This window comes from Heterocephalus glaber, unplaced genomic scaffold, assembly GCF_053883595.1.
Source record: "Heterocephalus glaber isolate CG9 unplaced genomic scaffold, H.glaber_assembly_v1.0 deba00001509, whole genome shotgun sequence".
NCBI classification, from domain to species: domain Eukaryota; kingdom Metazoa; phylum Chordata; class Mammalia; order Rodentia; family Bathyergidae; genus Heterocephalus; species Heterocephalus glaber.
The window spans coordinates 53,012,301-53,029,902 of record NW_028258325.1 but is presented as its reverse complement, the minus strand read 5'-3'; the positions used below and the strand labels follow the sequence as shown (position 1 = coordinate 53,029,902).

The window sequence follows — 17,602 nt, the reverse complement described above, 5'->3', positions numbered from 1 at the left end:
CTGGGAATGCCATGGTTTCAATTATAGGATTTATAAAGTTTCTTGTTCTCTGTGAATCATGTTTTTCAAGCCAGGTATATTCCAACAGCAAAATACCCAAGGAAGATTCACTTTATGAAGCATAAAGGTTTATTTAGCTGACCGTTTTAGAGGCTCAAAGTCCAAATAGGACAACAGAGATTCTGGCAAAGAATCTGGGCTGCTTCACCATGTGGCAAATGATGGTCATGAAAGGGCATATGAGAAGAAGGCAGCAGATTGCCCAGCAGCAAGCCAGGGAGACAGAATGTTTTCCCAAGGTGCATCACCAACTTACCCAAGGATTTCCCATTAGCCTTCGTTTATTTATTTGTTGTTTGTTCTTTCATTCATTCTTTTTCAGTGCTGATGATCTTACCCAGAGTCTTATATTTGGGAGGCAAGCTATGTCCCTCGGCACATGGCCCACCTGTGAAAGGTTCCATACCATGCCACAATTACACCACCCTGGATATCAAGCTTCCAACATATGAACTTTTGAGGGATAGACAATATCCAAACCATGGAGCAAGGTTATTACAACTGTCTTGGGTACTTTATACCTCTGCTAACTAAGGGATTAAAAATGCTTGTGTTAAAGGTGCACACGTAAAGACTTTTCATCTTTAATTGTGCTTCAAACTGTCCAGTTTTTGTCCATTTTTCTAACATGTACAATCAAGACAGCCTGTAAATTTTCTTTTCCTAATTAGAAGTTGCATTCCTAAACAACTGTCCTCACACCAGAAAATAATATTATTATCTCACATATTTCTTTCTTTTCTGGCTCCTTCAATGCCATTTATAATTAAGGTCTTTTTAGAAAAGGAATGATAGCATATATAACACTCAGTTTTCCCTGAAAACTCTCTAATAGTTTAAAAATGTGGCAAGTATTGGAAATAGAGCTCAGAGGTTGACAAAATTCCATTTAATTTATATGGTGTCAGATGGGAAATGCACTTTACTCAAATATTTATATTTATAAATAACCTTCATGGAAACATTGTAGCAGTCATTGAAAAGGATTAGAAATACAAAGTACTATATTTGTAAATGTGTTCACTTATTTATTCTAAAAATATTGTATCTATCAAGATATTATTCCCTCGGCCTCTCGGCGCCCTGGCGTGACTTGGCTCTGAGAGCCCCAGGAGTAGACGAGGCTGTCGCCAACTCTTCTGTCCAGGCCTGCGTCTTCCTAAGCTTCTCCTCTTTCTCTTCTTTCTCCCCCGGTTTTCCTCTTCGCTTCAGAAGCCGGAGGCGTCACCGCCGCCCGACCGGGCTCTGTTTGAGTATGGTGGGTGTAAAGCCAGTCAGGAGCGACCCTGATTTCCAGCGGAGCAGAGCGGCGTGGACTCCAGACTCACTGTACTCAAGTTCACCATGAGAGGGTGTGGACCATGTTTGAGGATTGCTCCAGCATTCAGTTCTATGAGTAATAAATATCCACAGGCTGTTTTCTTGGAGGTCAATGTACATCAGTGTCAGGGAGCAGCTGTCACCAACAATATATCAGCAACACCCACATTTTTGTTTTTTTGAAACAAAGTGAGAATTGATCAGTATCAAGGAGGAGATGCTCTGGGACTAGAAGAAAAAATTGAGCAGCATTTAGAAAATGACCCTGGAAGTAATGAGGACACAGATATTACAAAAGGCTAAGTGGATTTAATGCCTTTTATCATTAAGGCTGGTTGTGAATATCTTAATGAAAGTGATGTGTATGGGTTTGACAACGGTTTAAGAAAAGATATGACCTTCTTTGAATCTGACTGTGATGAACAGCTACTTAATACTGTGCCAGTCAATCAACCTGTTAAGCTTTACACCATGAAATTTCACTGACCAGGTAATGGTCAGGGTCCCAAATATGTAAAGATTTTTATCAACCTACCCTGATCTATGGATTTTGAAGAAGCAGAAAGAAGTGAGCCAACTCAAGCTCTGGAGCTGACAGAGAATGATATTAAAGAAGATGGCATTGTTCCTCTTGCTTATGGTAAGTTTCAGAATGTTATCAGTGTAACCATATTTCTTTAGTCTAATCAAGGTGAAGAAGAAACAAGAATTTCATATTTTACTTTTATTGGTACTCCTGTCCAGGCAACAAATATGAATGACTTCAAACAAGTAGTTGGCAAAAAAGGAGACAGCCAGTAAAGTACAAATGGCACCGGAAGACCTATTCCAATCAAATTTGAAGCTCCTGGATAATTGCTTGATTCTCTCCAGAGACTGTCAATGTTGCATTCATTGCCATCACCAATAAATCATTGCTTGTGTTAAAAACAAAAGATATTATTGTTTTAATTTTGATAGGCCTCCTGATGACAATTTGCATGGTGACTTTGTCTGACAGGAAGTGCCCATCATATTATCTCCTATAATATTTATTTCATTCTTTTTGTGAATATGTACTGTGCATTTACTAAGTGCCAGGTACTATTGTAACTCAGCATTGTTAAACTAACATATTGCTTAATTTAATAATTCCATTAAAACCTGTATAGAAGTGAAGATTTAAAGAAATCAGTGTTCTTGCGATTTTCTTTTTTTATCATTTTATCAGTATGTTTGCAGTATATAATGATCACATTCATCATGGGGGTTGGTAAATGTACATAAAGAAACTTAATTCTTTTATTGTCCCCTAGTCCTTGTCTCTCCTCCCTCCTCCTTCTCTTCATCTCTTTGTCCCCTTTTCTTTTATAAAACAATGACTTATTACATATTTGAAAATAATTAGATTATTTGAACAATTTTGTATTTTTAATTAGATGAGTTATTCTTTGACTCCCCTCATCTTTGATATCACCTATTTTCCATCAACATTTGTCTTAATTTGATTGTAATCATACACAAAATTTATCTTTTCTTTTAATAAATTCTAGAGTTATAATATTGAAAGTTTCTTTAGAAAAAGTCAAATTGGTGTATGAGAATTAAAAGATAAAAATGAAATTGAAAACAGCAAATTAAAAATAAAACCTTTCAAAATCTCTTTTTCCAGCCCTGTGAATCATGGTTAATGGAATTCATGTTTTCTATTAGCAGGAATTAAATCTACACCTAAGATGTTTGAGTGAATCTGACAGAAGCTTAAATGAAAAAAAATATTTTATCCACAGCAGAGTGCTAAGTATAATGCTGAATTTCATTGTAAACTTAGCTTTTAAAATGAAAGGACACTTTAAATCAAGTTATTAATTTCACATTGTGATGTTTTATAGTGCTTTAAAAAATTAATACCTCCAAGAGCATTATATAGAAAAATTTCATGAATATTAGTATTCTGACATAAATGACACATTGAAATTTTCTCTGTTACCCTAATAATATAGTTCTTCCAAAATAGTATATAGGAAATATTACCTAAAAAATAAAGTGTTTTATTCATTCATGTTGATTTTCCTACTTTTTGAAAGAATTATGGAACTTTACAGGTAACAATAAAACATAAGACAAATATCACAATATATGTAACAAGAGAAAATTTAAAAGCAAAGCCAATGCAAAAATAAGAATGAATAATGTTCCTTAAAGAATGTATAGTGTTGTATCTTGTTTATGGATAAAAATATGTAAAATGTGATACAATATTCACTCTGTCCATAAAATATAAATCCAGAATTTGTCCCAAAATGTATATGTTTTCCAAGTTTGATCACATACATGTAAATACACAAACATACATACTCCCACTTCTGAGATTATGCAAAGTTTGATTAATTTTTTATTTCCCAAATTATTGAATGACTAGGGGAAAGCTCATGTGATTAAACCTTTGTTTGCATTTTCATAGCAGAATTTTTATTAAATTTTAATATTTTCCCAAACTTCCACTCCATTAAATAGTATTGAGAAAGCTGTTTATTAATTTTGTCATTAGATACCTCACTTCCTCTACAAATATAAGTGCTATCTTGAACAAAAGAGAAAAATATACTCCTAAAAAGGGTGACCACCACTCATTGGATTCTTATACTTGGAATGACATTATAACTAAAGATTATATGCATGAAATTTTTATGATGCCATAACACAAATAAAGCCATTGTTGTAGCAGCAAACATTTTGACATTTGATAAGTTTGAGTTTCAAATTTAGCACTCACCACACACACACACATTTTCATTGTTCCTACTTTTGCTTTATTTTATATTTTTCTAAAGTGATCTAGAGTTGGTTCAGTTCTATGTAACCAAAACATGCCTGCTACACTTTTCCAGTCTGGACTATCCTTCCCAGTCTTTCCACACTGAGCACATCTTATTTCTATAGCAACAGGATTTGCTACATAAAGATTTTAGAAGACTTAATAAAATATCTAGGCAGGCAACACTCCTACTAAATGACCAAGAAAGACATAGTATCTCAAGGTATATCTGCAAGAACCACCAGCATTTAAAAATTTGACTATGAGTCATTTATTACAAAGAGGCACCAGGCAGCATAGTGAAGCCAAGAAAAGTGATACAACAAAGGGTGGACATCATCAAAGGAGAGGTTAGTGCATGTTTACTTTTGAGAGCAACTGGGCTGTGAGACTGTGCAAAATGTACCTCAAAGCTGTCCCACTGAGGGAACTGGGAATAAGGCCTTTATGTAGCTACACCTCTGTCATTTGAGGAACTTTCTGGAACATTGATTTCCACAAATTTCTGATCTGCCTCACATGGGTGAAGAACACCACAGGAGATAAAAATTTCTCTCAGACAGGGAAACACAAAAAGCTTCATAACAGTGCTCTGCAAGTGACCTTTAGGTCAGGCCAAAGGAATATGAAAGGAACACAGTATTTCCTACAAGACAGCACTTATACTATTCAGATCCATTTATGCCCTCTGTTAATATCACTCTAAATTGTCAATAATTATTTAAGTTGGTGATTGGTTGCAGTTGCTAAAAATAATAAAAGGCAAAATTAATGGAACTCTTCTAAAACTGAATTGTGTTGATTGTTGAAAAATTTTGCACATTTACTTAAAGTCATTATGTTATACTCTTAAATATCATAGTGTGTGTTAAATACCTCAATAAAAGTTGTTTTTAAAAAGACAAATTTTCTGTAGAACATAATATAGTGTACAGAGTAGTATAGTATATAGTATAGTGTATAGTATAATACAGTATTGCATTCATCCAATCTAGATTATAAAATTAATGGAAAGTAAGTTCATCCAGATACTTATAGACTTATCTGCTTTTAATTTTGATAATAGATATTTAATTTATAGTATTTTACTAAAAAACTGAAGTAATATTTAGGAATCTGGTTACTATCACCATGTTCCACAATATTTATTTTTGTTATTAAATTATTCTCATTGTTCCTATTTTTGCTTTATTTTTGATATTTTGGACAATGACAGAAATAAAGTAACTAAGGCATTTAATTTATTTCTCTTCAACTAAAGCTCAATTTTTTTATGTTACCTTCCTAAAGTAAATAAAGATCCAAAAGATAGCATTTTGCTTTAAATTTATGTCATTCCATATGTAGTATTAACTTTCAAATTTACAATTTAATTTCTCTGTTATCAGTATACAATAAGGTTGTGTTTCTAATAAAAGACTACTCAGTTCAATACTTTATTATTTAATTAAAATGTCAGGAAAGTAGAGCTTTCTCATACAATTTTAAAACACTTGCGTTAGTTTTTTGTTGTTGTTGTTCCTGTGACAAAATACATGATACCTAAAATTAAGGGAGGAAAGGTTTATTTAGCTCACAGTCTGTAGAGGTTTCAGTCCATAATCATCTGGTTCCAAGGTAGAGTGGTACAACAGACAGGCGTGCAGAGGAGAAACAGATCATAGCAGGCAGAAAGTAACAAAGCAACAAGGAACAACCACAGCTCTTTTTATCCCTTATATCTTATCCAAGCTACTTAGGGCAGATATTACTCACTCCCTTAATCCCAGTGCCCTGACCATGGTATTGTACCATGAATCAATTTAGTGTTATACACTCTAGAGCTAGCTACCTTTGTAAAGGGCCCACTGATGACTACATGAGGCTTTAGGGGCACTTCTAGACATAAGCCATAACAACAGCTAAATATGAAAATATTTATAAAACAATTATCATATTTATTTAAATTTTATGAAGAGAAATATAGACAAGACCATGGAACAACAAGAGATTTCCTTTAACTAACAGCAGCAAACTTTATAGGAAGGAAATGGCTATTAATGTTAACTTTGAATGATTGTTATAGTGTTCACAGACAATGATAATGAGAAAATAAATGTCAGGAAGATTTTGAAACTCTGAAGAGGATTTGCAAATAGTATGTTTTTGAAAAATATATTAAATGATATATATCTGTATGTGTATGAATTTTAACAATGATATACTTTTTGTACTATCTCTTTTACATCTTGTATAGTCCTTAGCTTCTCTGAAATTCATTTTTGTGTTGATTAAATTAACCTACATTATTCTTATTTTAGAAATTTCTTATATAGTAACAAGCAAGGGTAAATAGTGTGCATAATTTTCTTACTACTATTATTACTATTTTTAAATTTTGTGTTATAAATCAATCATACTATTGCCTTTCAACAAATTGCTACCCTCACATGTTCTAATTAGGTATCTCATATTAAAGTATTTAGCTGTAGCCCTTCCAGATAAAAACAGAAATATTGAGATTCTCTGCACATTATTACACACACCACAGCCAGTCGAGGCTGTGGGTGGTGAATGGGGAGTAGGAAATGAGTGCTCTATTCTGGACCAGCGTTAGAGGTACACTCTCCTCTTGTCTCTGTCTGCTATGACTGTAGTCTTGCTTTGGGCTAGTGTTGCTATCATCCAGCTTGAAGAATGAGTTGAACAGGACAAAATCATAGAGGATTCATAGAAATTTTTAAGGTTACAATTCTCATACATAATTGTCCCCTACTTTCATATTCCCAGAATCCAGTTGCATGGCCCTGCCTGAGAGTTATAAAATGTAGAAAAGAGTTTTTCTGTATGCTCAAGGGAAAAGGAAAACGGTTTGGTTAATTCATGACATTGTTTCCATGAGACAAATCATCAAAATAAGGATGAATAAACTTAAAAATACAATAAGTTATTTTAATATTAGTATGACAAGTTAACAAAGGGCACAGATATAATTTTTCTCCTGTAAGTACAATTATATGTGATATAGTATCACTGTGTTAGCTTTCTTCCTGTTCTGATTTTGAAATACAAAGATAATTTTGATTTTTAAAATTATGGGGAAAGAGGATCAGTTGTAATTAATAATTGGAAAATGTAAAGATAATTTAATGTTAATTTGAATATAATTAATTCACCATAAAGTACTTTATTCAGAAACGATGTGTGATTTTAATTTCTTTCAGAAAAGATTCCAAATTAATATAGAAGCAAAAGTGAAATATCACCTCTCAAGTAAGAATTCAAAAGGTTGATCTAAATGAGCATCAGGAATATAAGTTAGTGAATCTTGGTCCATGGTATTCAAGAAGCAAGTATATAAAAATGTGAGACTCTACAAATGTGTATGAAACTGTGTGCTAAGGATTTCACTGGGTTATCAAGAGGCATATTCAATATAATATCACTATTTTATATATAATATAATATTATTAGGAAGTTTATATGAATTAAGAGTTTTAAAGTTTAGAATATGGTTTTTGTTTCCTTCTGGAACTGCCATATGCTCAATAAATAGACTTCCTCTCTTCTCCCCTCCCCTCCCCTTCCTCTGCCTCTCTCTGCCTCTCTGCCTCTCTCTCTCTCTCTCTCTCTCTCTCTCTCTCTCAGAAAGCAGCTGGTCTTTCTCCTGTAATACTTATCATCGTTCACACTGAAGGTTGCTGATCAACACATTTAATGATGCATTCAACTTTATTTTCACAGCACAGTTTTTATGTGATTACTTTGGATAGTGTTGACATCAGTGTAAGTAGTTAAAAACTGAAAATAAATTAATCTGCTCTGTTAATTATTTAGAATGCTTGACAGATCTAGTCAAACATTCTATGTCAGCTTTTACTAAGATTAAGTGTTTAGGACGATTTCTCTTTCAAAATCAGTTGGGGGAACATCTGGATGGACAAAGTTATCATGGGATAGTTGCCATAAGATCTTCAGAATCATTACAGTTCATTATATATTTTGAATCTGTAAAAGACATACAGTTTGTTCTTATAGAACAATTCTGTGAGTATATCTTCTGTACCATAGAAGTGCAAATATAGATATTTAAAGACTTAATACAACTGGAAATAAATATGCTTAAATTATAAAAAAGTAGATTAAATTTATTTATTAGGTTTTAATTTATACCTGTATTCTTTCAGCCACAAAAGTCATTGAGAAGAAGGAGTGAAGAGGTATACAGGGTAAGGAAATTCACATTGTTAACAGCTCCCTCATGCTTTGGATCCTTGTTTTGGAGTGGTAAAAATTGAAGCCAACAAAATAGCAAGCAGTGGCGAATGAACAAGTGCATGTTTGTTAGGGAGAATAAAAAGAAAAGCCATCCCATGAGGGTAGGGGAGTCCAAAAGGTGGATATTGTGGACATTTAAATCCAAAGACTTTTATACACATTTTGGTACAAGTGGAAGTAACTGAACACAAGGATACTGCTTGTCGCTTTGAGGTCTTTGATATCAGGAGAGCAAACTGTCTCATTTGTATTTCTTTCCTCTAAAGCTTCTTCAAATTGCTCGAGTTAATTATTCAGGGTCTTTGTATTTTTACTCACTTAAACCCTGACTTTGAGTTTATTCAAGTTAACTAGTGTCTTAGCTACTTTCCTTGTTGTGAGGCAAAATACTCAATAACCAAAGTTAAAGGAGGAAAGGTTTATTTGGATTGCAATTCATAGAAATTTCAGTCCATAGTTGGCTGGCCGCAAAGCAGGGAGACATGGTAGCTGAACATCACAGAGAAGAAACAGACCATGGCAAAGTAGGGCCGGAAGAAGTAATCAAGCAGCAAGCACGCAATGAGCAAGCACACTAGCCCTCTTTGTGTTCCTTATATTTTATCCAAGCTACCCACCCTTAGGGCAGATAACACTCACACCCAGGGTGGGGCACCCTTAATCCTACCCAGAACCATGCCAAAATGACCAGTGGACTAATTTAGTACTCACATACCCTTAATCCCAGCATCACACACTCTAGACCCAGTCACCTCTGAAAAAGCTACCTATGACTGGGATGATGCTCTGGGGAAAAAGCTAGACAAAAGCCATACTGTATAACTTCTATCTTCTGGCCTCAGTCTCCCCACCTACAGAAGTGACTCTTGACTGCTGTGAGGATACATGGGTGATGAAGGGTCTTTCGGGCTACTTTATGTGGAGATGGGTATTGTCAGAAGCAGCAGCATTCAGGGCCTAGAGCTGTGAGGCCTATATACATGTCCTAAGTAGAAGGTAAGAAGAGCTCTTATAGGTGAGTCTGTTTGCACTACCATTTGTAGCTTTAAAATTGTCAAATGAGAAGAAACAAATTTGACAGAGGCTGAGTAAACATGGTCCAAGGCTACAAACACATCAAGGCTACCAGAACTTTACTGATGGCTCTGCTAGGGAGAATAACCAGGATGGATGCCCAATTTTGGATCCCTGATCAGGACTCTCATGACTCAGATAATTCCTGCTGATCTCTGAAGCACAGTCAACTCATTTTCATGCTGCATTTCTCACTATCTCAGTAGAGCTGTCATAAAACCAACATTTTTCTTCCAGGAATAGACAGAACCTCTCCTTTTTGGTGGTTAAAAAGTTTAAATTTGTACAAGTACAAGTTTGATTTTTTTAAAATCTTTTTTTCTGATTGACTTATTTATGAAACAATAACATGTTTTAAACAAAAACATGGGAGGGTTTAGTCCTACTGAGGGCCTTGTGATTTTTGAAGGACAATTATAGGTAAGTAATTAAGAGTTTTTCCAAGTAATTAAGAAATTTTAATTTAACTTCTATAGCTGTTACTGTGACATTTTAGCCTCACTGAACCCTAGTAGTAGTGAATTTTAGGTGTAGCTTAGGACGGTCAATGGGAGCCAGTATATAGGACTTGGATCAACTTTGTAAATTTAACCTAAATTATTATTAATATTTTTATATATCTTGTTGACTACAATTTCCTGCTGCATATTTAAGACCAAGTTTAAGTGAGACCTGTGCTAATCAAAATTAATCTTAGTTACTATTAAGGTCAGTTAAGGCTCCTCAGGGATTACTTTGGGAAGCATGTACATAGTCTCTTGGCTTCTCTGCCAGTGTAAATTTCCAGTATGTGTCAATGTCTTGTTTGACCGTATAGCTTCCCTTGGAAGCATCAGAGATGCTTTTACCTTGGGGACTCTCCTTTTCACACAGTGTACATCAATAGACTCCTGTCCTCTGAAGTCCAACAGTCTCCCTGCTCAGGAGGTTTTGTGACTCACCAGAGTTGTAGGATCCTGTAGGTATGGATGCTCATGTCCCAGTTCTTTGTTGTCTTTGGGGAGTCAGGGCCAAAATATTGACTGTGCTCTTAGCCCAGTTTCATTTTTACCTTTGGTCTTATGGGAGGACAGTGAACACTTCTGGCAGATTCAAGTGGTGGCCATATGCAGGTTGGTTTTTTCCTAGGGAAATTTTGCCCATGTTTATAAAATACAACCTAAATGTGATATCTTGGAGACAAACACTGATATATTTATAAGCATTTAGGATGTATTGAATGTATTTAAGAACTCTCTTTTGTACTCTTGGAAAAGAGATAAATGGGAAAAGAAACAGAAAAAAAAATGGTAACCTCTTTAGGTCTCCTGAGGTCAGGCTTTGTAAGCCACCTGTCTTATCTTGAAGTCATACTGTATATGCAGCCCAAACCAAGGATGTAATCTGCCTCAATTTTGAACATGACTAGCCTAGCCTTTGCCAATCCTATAGTGATCAGTTATTTATATTCAGAAAAATCATCCTTGTTCCTGGTATATGGTTATTTTAATCTGTATTAACAGATTAGGAAGGGGAAAAAAAAGAGTTGTATACAACAGCTGGAGTTTTACCCAAAAATTTATCCCAAAGATTTTTATGTATCAGGACCTGTGACCTATGTAAGGATCATAGATATTTTTAAATCTGGAGATGTTAGCTATTATAACTTACATACTGTTACAATACAAGCATACAATACTAAAAAGTTTTACCACTACAAACAACTTTAATCAAGAGGTCACTGGAATAAGAATTTTTTTAGATTTGTATATTTCAAGAACTGCACAAGTGGGAAACACACACATACACACATTTTTAATATACAGTGAGGTTAGCATTAATTGTCGCAGCTATATATAGAAATCTTTGCATACATTCACTTAGTTCTTATACTTAAGACAGATTTTAGATTTTTTAAAATATTTTCATTTAGAATTTTTAACAGGTAACCATACTGACAAGAATTCAGACACATATTTAAAGATCTTATATATTTGGAAAACAGTGCTCACATAAACTTATTATTCAATATGGAAGTGTGTCTCATCTATACAATAACAAAATATTTGTTTAATTAAAGCCACTAGATGTAGATCAAGTTTTGAATGGCAGAATCAAATTTAGAAAGAGATGCCAAATTTGGTCATTTTATATGTTCAAGAGATAGATGTATAATATGTAAAAAATAACACCCATTAGTCACTTTGCATGTATTTAGTTTATGTAGTTTCAACTCTATAAGCTAAATTTTAAAGCTTAGACCTATGGTATATATATATATATATATATATATACATACATATATTACATATATACATATGTACACATATATACATACATATATACATACATATACATGTACATATATTATATATATGTATATATCCCCTAGATTTGATTTAACATTTAAAATTCAGTTTTAGTAATCAAAAGTTTAACAATTGAAAAACACAAGAAACTAAGTACAATATAGAACACTTGTTTTTAAATCTAATTTTGTAAGTTTGACCAAGAGCATCTTAGTATCTTAAGAAAACCTCATTGTTTTTCTCATAGAGAACTTAAACTTTTGATTACAGCCAAAATAAATACATTACAACTATTTATTTAATAATATTTGTTGAGGTATGCCACCATAATGCTCTTGGGAAAAAGGAAAAAAAAAACTACAGGAAATCCTATCAATCAATAAGAAATGAATAAATTGATTTTAGGCAGCTGCTCTTTTATCAACCTAGAAAAGTGTTGTGTAGCAGTTTCTCCAACCCCAACCAGGTATCTGGTCAGTTATCTTAGCAATTATTTTAGATGGCTTATGAGAATCAACAATAACAATTAACATTTTCAGCTTTATATTATTTGAGAACAGGGATCAAACTCAGGACCTTGCACTTGCGAGGAAGGCAGCAGCACCACTGAGCTAAAACCCAGCAGTTTTAATATCATTTTGATTGGACAACAATCTGGACAGAAACATGTCAACAACTTTAAAGATATCTTTACTTTTTAAAAAATTAATTTTATTGGCACATTTAAGGTAAACAATATAATGACATTCATCATTGGAAATTGGCACCTTACATAATCCATCTTGGTTCTTAAATTTTCCTCATACCTCTGCCCTCCCTTATCTACAATTTGTTTCCATTTTTCTTTTTGTCCTATTAATTCCATTCCATTCATTCTTTTCCCCTACCTCTCCCACTTCCCTTTCCCCTTTGCACCTTTTCTTCCTATTTCACATTATCTACTATATATTATATTATTAGTAGTAGTAGGTTTTAGTCCTTATTTACACTTTCAGTTTCTCACACAAGAGAAACCATTTGATATTTACACGTGTGTTCTATTTTTTTCACTTATGAGTATCGCCTCAATGTGCATCCATTTAGCTATAAATGTCTCTAGTTTCTCATTCTTTATGGTTGAGTAGTACTCCATTTTATAAAAAAAAAAAACACCACATTTTCTTTATCCAGTCTCCAATTGGTGGGCCATTGTATTCCTTCCAAGTTTTAGCTATCACAAATTGTGCTGCTATAAACATGGGTGCACATACATCACTGTGGTATGATTCTTTTAATTCTATGAGGAAGATATCCAGCAGGGGAATAGCTGGGTCAAATGGGACTTCTACTCTTTGTTCTTTGAGGTATCTCCATACTGATTTCCACAGTGGTTGCACCAGCCTACACTCCCACCAGCAGTGGAGGAGGGTTCCTCTTTCCACACAGCCCTGCCAGCATTTGTTAATCATGGATTTCGGGATAGCAGCCATTCTTTCTGGAGTGAGGTGGAATCTCAGTATTGTTTTCATTTGCATCTCTAGAATGACCAGTGATGTTGAACATTTCATATATTTATTTGCTATTTCTACTTCTTTATCTGAGAAATGTCTATTCATTTCAGATGCCCAATATTGGATTGGATCTTTAAATTTGGGAGGCCTGATTTTTTTAAGTTCATTATAGATTCTAGATATTAGACTTTTGTCTGAGGAAGAGCAGGTAAAGATTTTTTCCCAATTGTGAGTTGCCTCTTCACATTGTTGGTGGTTTCTCTTGCTGTGCAGAAGCTTTTTAATAAGAAGAGATCCCACTTGTTGCTTGTTTGTGCTAGTCCACTGGGAACTGAGGTTTTGTTCATAAAACCGTTTCCTACACCAATGTCTTCAAGAGTTCTACCTAACCTCTGTTGATCTGGTTCAGCATTTCTGTTTTAATATTTAGATCTTTAATCCATTTTGATTTTAGTCAAGTGCATGGTGAGAGATATAGGTCTAATTTTAATCTTTGGCAAGTTGAAACCCAATTTTTCCAGCACCATTTATGAGAGAGGCTATCTTTCCTCCAGTGAGGGTATTTGGCTCCTTTATCGAAGATGAGATGCCTGAGTGGGTCTGGAGTTGTTTCTGCATCTTCTAATCTGTTCCACTGGTCCTCACGTCTGTTTCTTTGCCAGTACCATGCTGTTTTTATCACAGTAGCTTTGTAGTAGAGTTTCAAGTTGAGGATTGTGATACCCCCACCTTGTCTTTATTGCCTAGTATGGCTTTTGCTATTTTAGGTGTCTTCTACTTCCAAATGAGTTTTTGGATTGTTTTCTCAAGGTCTTTGACGTATGCTGCTGAGAGTTCAGTTGGGATTGCATTGAATTTATATAGCAGTTTTGGAAGTATGGCCATTTTCACTACGTTGACTCCTCCCACTCAGGAGCAAGGGCTGTCTTTCCATTTTCTGATATTCTCTTCAACCTCTTTTTTCAGAGTGCTATAGTTTTCAGAGTAGAGGTCTTTGACTTCTTTAGTTAGGTTGATTCCTAGGTATTTCAATTTTTTGCATGCCATTGTGAAAGGAATTTATTGACCCATTTCTCTCTCCATGAGTCTGTTTTTTGTGTACAGAAAAGCTATTGACTTTTGTGTGTTGACCTTGTATCCAGCTACTTTACTGGATTTGGTTATTAAATCTAGAAGACTTTTGATGGAGTTCTTGGGGTCTTCTATATAGAGTATCATGCCATCTGCAAATAACGACTATTTGACTTCTTCGTTTCCCATCTTGATTCCTTTTATTTCTTTCTCTTGTCTAATTGCTGTGGCTAATGTTTCCAAAACTATATTGAACAGGAGTGGTGATGTGGGACATCCTTGTCTTGTTTTTGATTTTAGTGTGAAGAACTTCAGTTTTTGACCATTTAGTATGATATTGGCTGTTGATTTTTCATAGATAGCTTTTATCTGATTGAGGTAGAGACTGTCTATTCCAATTTTTGTATGGTTTTTATTATAAATGCATGTTGGATTTTGCCAAATGCTTTTTATGCATCTATTGAGATGATCATATGATTTTTGTCCTCATCCCTATTAATGTAGTATATTACATTGATTGATTTGCATATGTCGAACCATCCCTGCATCCCTGGCATAAATCCCACTTGGTCATGGTGTATGATCTTCTTGATCATCTTCTGGCTTCTATTTGCCAGCATCTTATTAAGGATTTTTCATCTGTGTTCGTTAGTGAGATTGGCCTATAGTTCTCTTTTTCGGTTGGGTTGTCCTCTGTTTTGGGGATCAAGGTGATGCTTGCTTCCAGGAATGAATTCAGGAGTATTGCTTTCCTTTCAATTTTATTGAAGAGATTAAACAGTAGTGGCCATCGTTTCTCTCTAAATGTCTTGGGGAATTCGGCAGTGAAGCCGACAGGACTCAGGCTTTTCTTAATGGGTAAGTTTTTAATTATGTTTTCAATTTCTTTGATTAATACTGGATGTTTAGAATTTTTAGGTCTTCTTTGTTCAATTTTGGTAATTCATACGTATCTAGGTATCTATCTGTCTATATCTTCTGTGTTTTCCACCTTATTGGCATATAGGTTCTTGAAGTAAGTATTGATGATCCTCTGGATTTCTGCTGGGTCCATTGTAATTTACCCTTTTCATTCTTAATTACATCAATTTGGGTCTTTTCTTTCCTTTTTTTGTTAAGGTTGGCTAAGGGTTTGTCAATTTTGTTTATTCTTTCGAAGAACCAACTCTTGGCTTCATCGATTCTTTGTATTGTTCTCTTTGTCTCCATTGTATTGATTTCTGCTCTGATCTTTATAATTTCCTCATTTGTGTGAGCTTTGGGTTTGTCCTACTCTTCTTTTTTCTAGAAGCTTTGGGTTCAGCATCAGATTGTTTAATTGGGCTCATTCTGTTTTCCCAATATGAGTATTCACTGGTATGAATTTCCCTTGTAAGACTGCTTTCATTGTGTCCCACAGATTCCGATATGTTGTATTTACATTGTTATTTAGTTGTAGGAATTGTCTGATTTCTTCAATTTCCTATCTGGCCCATTGGTTATTCAGAAGTGTGCTGTGATGTTTCCATGAGTTTATGAAATTCTTCTGGTTTCTTTTGCTATTGATCTCCAATTTCATCACACTATAGTCTGATAATATACAGGGGATAACTTTAATTCCTTTGCACTTACTTAAACATGTTCTATGAGTGAGTATGTGGTCTTTTTTTAGAGAATGACCCATGTGCAGCTGAAAAGAATGTGCATTCTGATTTTGTGGGTGGAACACTATGTAAACATCTGTTAAGTTCATTTGTTCAAGAGTTTGAATAAGTTCTAGTATTTCATTGTTTATTTTCTGTGTAGATGATCTATCTTTTTGAGACAGTGGGTTATTGAGGTCCCCCACTACTATTGTATTGTGCTTATATGATTTTTCATGTCCATTATTATTTGTTTTATCTATTTGGGTGCACTAGTGTTTGGTGCATATATATTTATGATTGTCATCTCTTCCTCTTGGTTTGTTCCCTTGACAAGTAAGTAGTGTCCTAATTTGTCTCTCTTAATCAGTGTTGGTTTGAAATCCACTTGATCTGCAAAGAAGATAGGTACTCCTCCTTTTATTCGGGTTCCTGTCACATGGAGTACTGTTTTCCACCCTTTAACTTTCAGTCTCTGAGTTTCTTTTTGAATTAAGTGCATGTCTTGTATGCAGCATATCGTTGGATATTGCTTCTTGACCCATTCTCCCAGTCTATTTCTTTTGATTGGTTAATTGATACCATTAACATTGATGGTTATAACTGATACATATTGACTTATCATTGCCATGACTTTTTCTTTTTGTTCTATTCTCCTCCTTTGCATTTAATTTGTTGTCATGTCTGATGGATTCATTCTGCTGTCCTTCCTGGGGTTGTGATACTTATTGTCTTTTCCGAGGATATTTTAAAAAAATTTTTTGGAGTGCTGGTTTGGTGTTCATGCAATTCCTAAGGTAATCTTTGTCATGAAAGTATCTTATTTCTCCATCAATTTTGAAAGATAGTTTTTCAGGGTACACCAATCTGGGTTAGAGTTTGTTGTCCTTTAGGGCTTCGAATAAGTCACTCCATGTACTTCTTGCCTTGTGGATTTGTTGTGAGCAGTCGGCTGATTCTGATGGGTTTCCTTTGTATGTGATTTGTTTCTTTTCTCTAACTGCTTGTAGACTTTTGTTCTTCTGTTGGGTTTCTGGCATCTTAACTGTTATATGCCTATGTGTAGATTTTTTTTTTAATCACAGCTAGTTGGAGTCCTATATGCCTCACTTATCTCTATGTTAAGTTCTTTTCCCCTATTTGGAAAGTTTTCTGCCATCACTTCTGTGAACAGTTTTTTAATGTTTGCACATTCTCCTGTTTCTTCATTAATGCCAATCAGTCTGATGTTATTCTTCTTTGCATCATCTAGCAGCTGCTGGATTGATTTCTCATGGTTCCCTACTATTTTTAAGAAATTTTTCTTTTCCTGGTCACTAATTGCAATCCTATCTTTTATATCTGAAATTCTATCCTCATATTGGCTCATTCTGCTGGGTAAACTTTCAATGACATTTTTAATCTCCTGGGAATCTGTTTGCATCTGTTTTATGTATTCCATGTGTTTCCTATGTTGGGATTCCTTCATGTTCCTCAGCTCCTCTATTTTTTTTATCTGTGTCCACTCTCTATAAATTAATCCTGTCTTGTACTATGGGCACAATCTCTGCTGTTATTTGAGAAATTATTTCTGATTTCATTTTTTCTAGATCCTCATTGGTTGCAATTCAGTAACTCCAGGTG

General features: G+C 34.4%; 1 pseudogene; it reads left to right on the top strand.

Moving 5' to 3' along the window:
- The first annotated feature begins 1,315 nt into the window (after positions 1 to 1,315).
- LOC101711039 (thioredoxin-like protein 1 pseudogene) lies at positions 1,316 to 2,295 on the top strand (annotated as a pseudogene).
- The last annotated feature ends 15,307 nt before the right edge of the window (positions 2,296 to 17,602 follow it).